The sequence below is a fragment of the Mizuhopecten yessoensis genome, unplaced genomic scaffold, assembly GCF_002113885.1.
Source record: "Mizuhopecten yessoensis strain PY_sf001 unplaced genomic scaffold, ASM211388v2 scaffold716351, whole genome shotgun sequence".
Classification (NCBI taxonomy): domain Eukaryota; kingdom Metazoa; phylum Mollusca; class Bivalvia; order Pectinida; family Pectinidae; genus Mizuhopecten; species Mizuhopecten yessoensis.
The window spans coordinates 1,318,637-1,328,513 of NW_018480073.1; positions in this window are offsets into that span (position 1 = coordinate 1,318,637).

The window sequence follows — 9,877 nt, forward strand, 5'->3', positions numbered from 1 at the left end:
TTTATCTTCTTCCTAAAATTCACAAACCTGGGAACCCTGGTAGACCCATCATTAACTCGATCAACCACCCGACGGAGAAAATTTCCCAGTTTGTTGACTTCCACCTCCGACCATTCGTAGAACATTTACCATCTTTTTTAAAAGACACCACAGACTATCTAAACAAAACACCTGCTAAGAACTTACCAGAAGGTACCTTGTTAGTTACGATGGACGTCGTTTCCCTCTACACTAACATACCGCATGACGGCGGCATTGCAGCCTGTCGCGAGGCATGGGAACGGCGCAGTACCAAACACCCATCGACTGATAGCCTGGTGGATTTACTGAGACTTGTCCTCACACTTAACAACTTTACATTCAATGAGGATAACTACATACAAGTTAGCGGTACAGCCATGGGTACTAAGATGGCCCCCTCATATGCCAATGTTTTTATGGGACATCTTGAAGCCCAACTTTTAACATCTGCTCCAATTAAGCCATTTAGCTGGTTGAGATTTATCGATGACGTTGAAATCAAATGGACATCGGGTCGGGACTCCCTTGACGAGTTTATTGAGTACGCTAACGCGTTCCACGCCACCATCAAATTCACAGCGGATATCTCAACGGAGAGCAACACATTTTTGGACACCAGTTCCACTCTGATTGATGGTAAGATTAGTACGGACCTCCACTGTAAACCTACTGACACACACCAGTATCTCCTCCCATCCAGTTGTCACCCCTCGCACACCACGAGAAGCATACCCTACTCCCAAGCTCTGCGCATCAGGCGTATTATTTCGGATGACATCATCTTTGAACGCAGATGTTCAGAGATAAAGTCCCATCTTCTTGGCAGAGGATACAAATCTACCTTGATAGATCGGGAAATAGACAAAATGCACTTTACAGTACGTGGGCGAGACCTGCACCCAGCTCAATGTCAGGATCAACAACTACCGCTGCTCCATCAAGCAGAACAAACCAGACTTCCCTGTGGCAAGGCATGTTAATATGCCTAGCCACAGTTGGAAAGACATGCAGGTTGTTGCCAAAATAAAATCATTCTACTTTTAATAGTATTTTCTAAAGGAAAACGTCCCGATTCTCCATATACCATATAATTAGGCGTAGATTTCCTTAAATTGAGAACTTTTTTTTTATAAATTTCAAATGTATCGTTTCCAAGAGGGTAATATTTTCGAATCCCCATATCTCTGACGCGTATAACAGTATAGGCAATATTAATGTATCAAAAAGTTCAAACTGTAGGTCTACTGGTAAATTTATATTTCTGAATTTCCTATATAAAGCAAATAATGCTTTCTGGGCTTGTTCAGCTAGTTTCTTTTTCGCCTTACCAAAGTTTCCAGTATAGTTAAACAATAATCCAAGGTACGAATAAGAATCTATAATTTCAATTTCCTCTCCGCAAAGCATAAATGTACTATTGATTTTCGATTTTCGTTTTGAAAAGACAACTATTTTAGATTTATTTGTGTTAACATGTAATTCCATATTTTACAATAATCGCCGAATACATCTAAAGCTTTCTGTAGACCCTCGGGCGATTCTGCCAGTACAACAGTGTCATCCGCAAATAACAAAATAAACAACTTTAGGTATATTCCAATAAAATTTTGACTAAGATTATCAATATCTTTGAGACATTTCACCTCATTATTAATCAGGAACTCCTCTAGATCATAAATTTTCCCCTTGTTTTAAACCGATAATGCTCGTGAAGAACTGAGTCTGCTCGTTTCCATTTTTTACACTTGACTTAGTATCAGTATATAAGTGATAGATTACATTTAGTATTTTGCCATTTATATTGCTTCTCAGCATTTTCCCCCAAAGTCCAACCCTCCACACTGTATCAAAGGCTTTTTTAAAGTCAATGAATGAACAATATAACTTTTTATTATAGGTAAATACTGTAGGACTCAGGTGACCGTTAAGGCCCATGTGCCTCTTGTTTATTTTGTAATGACCATGTGCCCACTTTTCACCATTCTGTTTTACGTAGCGTTTGTCGTCAAAACTACAGAGACCGGCTTTTCTAATGGTGTATACGAGCAAGTCATGTCTGTCACTTCTGATGGAATTCATACAACACATTATCGTCTTACGGACATTCTATATACATAACGTATACGTGACGTAAATCATGCACGATGGTGCTTTTATTGATACCCTTAGCTATCTGTTTCGACATAAGGTCAGAGATGTTATCGTAAGCATAGGAATACATTTTAAGTCTTAGCCCGACAAACTCTTGTAAAATCTTCCCGACCAAATCGTCTTTAAACTTTCCTGGTATTTTTTTGTTTGTAGCGTCATAAATTGGATGGCCGGTAGAATAATTAGATAGATCGAACATGTGTTTGTCATCGTGTAGTGTTGTGTACAAGTCTGAAACCTCCGATATTTCGTACATCAATGTCGGTGTCAGTCATTAACAGACGAATGTTTTGGTATTTAGACAGCATGTGGTTGTAATGGAAATCGTGCATGATACATTTAGAGAGGACTAAAATACATTTGCCTACATACACAGGTTTGTTTACATACTCGTAAGGGTAACTCCCTTTCTCAAAAGTAGTTGTGCATGTTTTGAAGAAAATTCATTGGATAGATGTTTGAATGACCCTAGTTCTTCTTGAGCTTGATTGTTGACTAGTGATTCTAGACTCTGAGACATGAATTGGAATGAATCTATGAAACGTAGATTTCCCAAACTGATATATATTTTTCCATGTTACTAGGAATACAATTTATATCACAATCTTTAAATAAACCCATCGCTTCACAGAGTATGTGCCCATCAAAACCTTTGAGATTGTGAAATATGACAGAAATAAAAGAGGGATATTGAAAATTGAGATTACAGTCCTGACAGCCAGACCCTCTAAATTTACCCGTCAAATGTCAATGATCTCTGACTTTGATGCTTTTGTCAGTAAAATGTTGACTACATATGTGACAATTTGTGCTAGTTTGAAACTCTCGCTCATTCTCTGGATACATGACTAAAGGTTCTACATGTTTTAAAATGTCTTTGATTTCTTTTTCTTCTTCCAGTTTATGTTCTAGAAAAGGTTTACTCACATTTGGCCCGCGATAAATGACTGGAGGTTTGGTAAATTTTTCGTCCATGCTAACGATCTGATAGCCAAACCCACAAGGTTCGAATTTTGTATTTAGAGTCGTACTCGATTGTTTTGGATCGGGTAGACATGTATCCATTCTCTGAGCGAACGTTTCAAAATCTGCATAAATGACAAAAGGTACCTTTAATTGTTTTGCAAAACTGTCAAATTCTAATATGTTATCACCTTCGTCTGGAAGATTGACATGCTGCGGATCGTGTTTTGAACAATATTGAATATGATTTTCTTATAGGTCATTTCTAGTAAACCCTTGAAGACAGTAATGGCAAAAATAAGTCTTACTTTTAGACTTTATTGTTCTAGATAAAAACTTATCAAGGTTGCTAATGAGACAATAATGGTTTTTCTCACCTTCTTTCAAATACAGTAAATTGACATGATGACTAACTTATCGTAATTTCGTAACATACATGAGAAATATTTCCTCTTCTTCACGCCCAAACACATTCACATATATGTCATTTTGTCTTTCAAACTTTTCCAACTGTGAAATCGTTACGGAATATGCTCATAAGGTATGTAGTTTACCACTCGTTCCGGAACCTGTTGATTGGGATGGAGAGACGCTAGGACAGACCACGCAAAACACTTTTCGTCTTTGTGGATAACGTTGATGAGATGAGAAAATTGAAACGTAGCCGTTGTTGGTAAGTAAGACGAACCACTCAAAGGTGAGTAGTTTACAGTACTTACTTCCAATTTAGCTATCTTTTTAAGTGTCCAATTGGATCCCTCTCTCCGAAATTCTTGAAAGGATACAAACATTTTCTGAAATGCTTCAATCAAATTGTGCAGGGAAAATGTTTCATTTAGCATAAATATGTAGTTTTTACTCCGAAAATGTGGATAGGATTGTTGTTTGTTCTTTTCTTTGACTTCCTTTTCAAGTTCCACTTGAATGCAGGTGTACCACTTAATTCCATGTAAAGAAAGACACTGCTCTGTAATATGGTTCTCTACTTCCTCTTTGGTATTACTAAAGACAGTTAGTAAATCAGCGTTGTCTCCATCATTAGGATAAATGGATCTCACATTAGCCGTGCCATTCAAGCTGCTTTCATCAGAAAACTGATGCGCTGTACGGAAGAATGCATGTGAGAGGGTCCAGATATGGAAGACTGTATGTGAGAGGGTCCAGGTAGAGTTGAAACGTTCGCACCATCTTGATGTTTCTTCAGAATATGTCGATTTAAACTGTCTTTTCTAGAAAATGAAGTATTGCAATGTAGACATGGGAACCGCTTCTCGTGACCCGCCAAATGTCTCTTGAAATTGTCTAATCTTCTTACACGTTTATTACAAACGTGACATTGATAGTTCTCAGAGTCAGCCAACCGTATTTTTTTGGTTGGTGGCTAGGTTTTTTTGTCTTCTCCGAGTACTCTTTTTAAATCTCGCAGTTGTTCCGCTACAACATCGTCGGGAAAGTCTCGCAATAACTACTCAATAGATGGTAGTTCGGCCATGGCAGCCGATTACACTATGAGCTGATGTTGTCGACAGTTGTAGTCATATACACCTTAGAGAAATGGTGCAATGTTTAAAGAGGGTGTATATAGACATGATGCAATTGTGTGGTCAGTTCTTGTATCCATATACACAGTCGTAGTAGGATGGACATCTATACATTTTGTCTATTTATAGATGTGAGGTAAAGTTGTAGGAAAAATTAGATCCTAAACGATAACCATTTACGCTTGATTGGTTTCTGTAAATTATTCAGAAAACGTTCCGGTGTATCTTCTACTGCTAACTTCCCTCCCTTCTGTTGCTTATCCGGCCTGATTTCTCCATCCTCGTCAGTTTTTTGTTGGTCTGTTTGATTAATTTCTTTAGTCTCGATAGATTTTAGATTGTGATTTGTATGTTCTTCGTTTTGTGTCTGTTTTTCGTTTTTATCAGGGATGTTATCATCTCCGATTAATCTGTCATATTTAGTCTTTGTTATCAAGACGAGTTCTCTTGCTATTGTTGATAGGTGTTGATAAATATTGTTAAAACTTCAAGTAAAGCTGGGAATTTCCTTCTTCTCTCCTTTGGTGTTATATTTTCAGCTAACACTTTTCGAAAGTTTCTGTTTAGATACAGTCTTTTTATCCACATCAGACATCGGTATGTTATCCATGACTGTATTATATATGATTTCCGTTAATAATTGTAATTGTTCTCTAGTAAGTGTGTTAATGATGAGCGTTTGCTGATGTCGAGGTGCAGAAAGCATAAAGTCCAGAAAATATTCATTTTTTGGTTCATAGACGATTGGATCCTCTCCGGGCAATATCCTAGTGCGAAGTGGGGGAAGTTCTGTTTGACCATCCACAATATTCAACGGTGGGCCATGTGGACTGACGTTGACAAAAAGATACCCATATCTTTTAGAAACGGCAGAAAGGTAACTCTGTCTAAAATATTCTAGCCGTCTGGGAAACATTTGTCTTCCCAACGACTCGATTTGTGCCTTATCTCTATAATTTCTTAACAGGATAAAGTAATGAGTGTTTAAACTTAAAGTGCGCATGACCTTCCCCTTCTGAAATACATTCTGTACTAAAAATATGACCGTCACATTTCGGTGATGTGACCCTATGCAAAACATTTTCATGAGGTGTATGGAATTATATCCTTCTATCAAACAGTCGTCTAGTACGATTATCTTGTGTTTATCTGTAACAGAAGTCCATTCTTCAAAATGTGTTTCGTCCAAGATCCCTTTAACGAAGGTAATTTCTTTGATATTACGTTTAAGTTCATCAAACATAGGTTGCCAAGTATCGCAACAGATCATAATCTTAGCTGTAGGCTGACTAAACAAACCATCGGCATGCTATAATATTTGTTTCATCAGAAATGTTATACCACTTCCAGAGCTACCTGCTAACTGTATCGTGGCAGGGCAGACGATGGGAACCAGACTTGTCTGTGACATGATTCAAAATGATAACAGGTAAGTGAAAGTTCGATGTTTTATTGATATTCTTGACAACATGATTGATATCCATCACCAGTTTGAAAACAAAACGGAAAGGAATTATAGATATATTCATATACAAATTCATCGTTATATGCGTATAATCATCACTAAATACATCAACTATAGAGTTAAGAGATACATTTGTACACACACGTTAGATCTAACACTCTGTAATCGTGTGACATTAAAAGCTGTACATTTTGGAAGTGAAAAGTATTTTGGTGAATGGCCATAACTGTCAAAAAAAAACAAATGTTGATCATTCCATAAAAAAGGCCACCCAATGTCGTCCCGATTGATGGCTTTCTTCGGTATTGACAATAAATCCAGTGGGGAATTGTTCTATATGTATCGGTATGCGATCATGTGCATATACACCTATGTTAAGTTCTGTCATGATGAAATCACAATTGACGACGCAAAGAAGTTGATTGGTATTCATGGCTTTAAAATGTCTCTTGCAGCGATGATTTCAAAATAGCCAGGGTACTCAGCATAAACGATGCAGCTGATGGTTTTGGACAGTGTACTTCCAAATGTTACTTCCAGTCTGACGTTTCCTTGTTTTAGTAAGGTAAGATACTGATTCCGTTGAAAAATAGGCTCCAAATTAAATGTGTATAACGAATAACCATTTAAAATTTCTGCCTATAAATATCTAATCCACAATCGGATAACCATCTTCCAGTTGTTTTAAACATGCTCCTTAGGACTGGAATGGTGGTCTGACCGGTGGTGGCATCGTAATCTGGTTTTATGATGTTACCTCCTACGGGTATTCCGTCCACATAGAGACCAATGGATGTTACATTAAATGGTTGGAAGAACCATGGGTTTTGATTGTATGCTCCCTTGATGGCGGTTGCATCGACAAACCCAACGGTTACAAAAATTGGCCTCATTCCTTGAAATATGTTATCATATGTAAAACTGGTTCCTCAGGCGGCAAGAGTGACATTTTTAGAACACTTTCTGTAAATGGATATTTTGCAGTAGTTGTTGACAAGGCTTGACTTTGGGCATAGATGACGGCAGGGTTCACTTTGACTTTAGCGATGCGTAGTCTAATATCTTCAAACTCGATCTTGTAGTTAGGGGTTTGTTCGCCGGAAAGTAAGCAAAACTCTGGCTTTGATCTATACATCTTCACATTTACGTTTACTTGATTGAGTAAATATCTATCCATTCTGAATAGATCGTGAAATATGGGGCCTTCCAAATCGACAACTTTGCCATCTTCGAATAATTTGGCCCTTTCTAGTAAAGCTAAATTATTACCCGTCCTCACATCTGTATCGTTCATCTCTCCATCAGTATCTCTGTGCCATAACTGTGTCGTTAACTGTGATGTTTTAGCATCGTTTCCATATTTCAATAATGTTTGAATGTATGCCTTGTATGCATAGTTAGCAGTTGTAGATATCATGTTTCTTCCTTGAAGTGTGAAATCCCCTTGTGAAAACAGAGCAGGTAACAAAAATTTGACAGGTCCCACGTCTTCAGTGGAGCTTAAAACAGTTCCATCCGCTTTTTTTTATCTTTCTTTTAGCGTAAATTTGCGAATTATTCATGTCGATGTATTCCATACCATTTTGACCGGAAACGACGAATTATATGGGCGAATCTCCAGTCATTTGTGATATCGGTAGTACGTCTTGATAGTATACGTTTTCAACAGCCATCTGTGTTTGTGGTAATTCAAAAAGTTCCAGTTGTGAAGGTTGAGCTTCTCTGAAAAAGTCTTTGTTTATTGTAACCATGATGATAGTTAGTGATTCTTATTAGATTTCTTACGTTTCTGTGTAGGCTTACGTTTCTGTGTGAGCTTTCGCTTATGTATAGGTTTACGTCTTTTAATCTGTTTTCCTGTCTTAGGTTTGACTTTTCTTGGTGGTTTTCTCTGAGAGGTCTGTATCCTTTGACGTTTCCTGCTAGAATGAGACGGTGTCAATTTTCTCTTCCTTTTTAATTCTGACTTGGCTTGATCTATTATTTGTTGTGATGGTGATACCATGTTAACATCAAGGTTTCGTATTGGTAAGGCTTTCTCTCCGTCACTGCTATATTTGTCGATGGGAATGATGAATTCAGCCGTGTTGCCTGATATTGCCCCTCCCCTTTGTTTCACGTCTTGCATATCTGTATAAAGATTGATCTTACCATCCGTAACCTTTCGATAATATTGTTACCACTTACCCACATTGGGCACGTAAAAGTTAGAAACATTCATCTGTAAAATGGGTAGGCTTTAAACTGAAGTGTAATCGTTAATGGTTTCTTCAAGAATGAAGCAACGTTACCGTCACTGTCTTTTATAGATATTTCTATATCTCTGATTTCTGACTTCTTTACAGGAACGTACTGAGGAGTGTCAAGTGTTTGGCTCCAGCTAGCAACTTTCTGAGCTTTCACCATTCGAAGTAGATTCTGCTTCTCACCGTCGATTATGGGTTCTCCAACAATATGTATAAATTTTCTCTCGACTTTGTATTACTTCCATGTACCATTCAGAGTAATGGGTGATTATAGTTGACAGCGAAAATGGTATGGTTTGTTGTCGGGGAATTAGTCGAGATTCTTATTACTTTTAATGATCACGTAGTGTGCCATGCTAGCTTTCTGTCATGTCATTGATATCTTTCTCGGGAATCCATTGGTTATATTTAGAGGGCCATCCTTCGAATTGGACAAACCACTCGATCTGACCTCCTCTCCTACGTTTGCGTATTTTTTTCTCTATAAAACATAACGTTTTTTCATCCTTTTCAACTCGTTGTAATTCTGACTGATAAAAATTTCCTTTGATGGTATCATCAAAAAAGTCTATCAATTGATATAGTGGTATTCCCTGCATTAGAACTTTTTTGTGTACCTTGAATATCGCTGAAGACCATTGTTGTTGATAGGCACGCTTAAACAGCTGTTTCCTGTGTAAAATGCGAACTAAACTTCCTATCTTGAATTTGTAGGGATTGGGGTTTTTCGTTTTAAGAGTCTTTCTTATTTTTAAGTTTCTTTTTTCTCAAGTACATGTAAGCAAAAAGATCTGCTTGATTGTTGTCATTTACATCTTTTGGAGCTGTTCCATTGAGGGAGAGGTGAGGCGTGGCATTATAAGAATCAACAAATTTCTGTAGATTGTCTATGTATCTATATTTAGGTTCTAAATTTTGTGAAGTAGCGAAATATCATAGTATTAAATGTCCTATTGACCCGCTCTACCATGGGGGCATGAATTTCGTTTTGTGTAGTAAAATAATGAATGTCATTATCAAGACACCAGCGTTTGAACCAGCGGTTATTATATTCTTTGCCTTAGTCTGAATGAATTTTCTTTGGGATTCTCCCTCTCTCGACTATTTTCTTAAAGGCTTCTAATACCTCTTTTGCTGTTTTTGTTTTAATAGCTTCGACCCAGAGAAAGCGGCTGAACACATCGATGACCATCAACAAATATCTCACACCTGAGTTATGTTTGGCAAGTGACGTCATGTCCAATAAATCGGTGTCATATTGCTCGAACGGTTCTCCAACTTCTACACGTGCACGCTTGAATGAACGTTTTACAGATTTTTGCAGACTATAGTCGTCAAGACTTTGAATGTATCGTCTGATCTTATATAAACCCGTTGTGTTAAATCCTTGTGATTTCAGTATTTGATGCACTTTTGTTGGACTCTCCACCGTTATTAAAATTATAATAAATGTCATCCATTCTCTGTTTTTCTTGCTGCGTCAACATTTT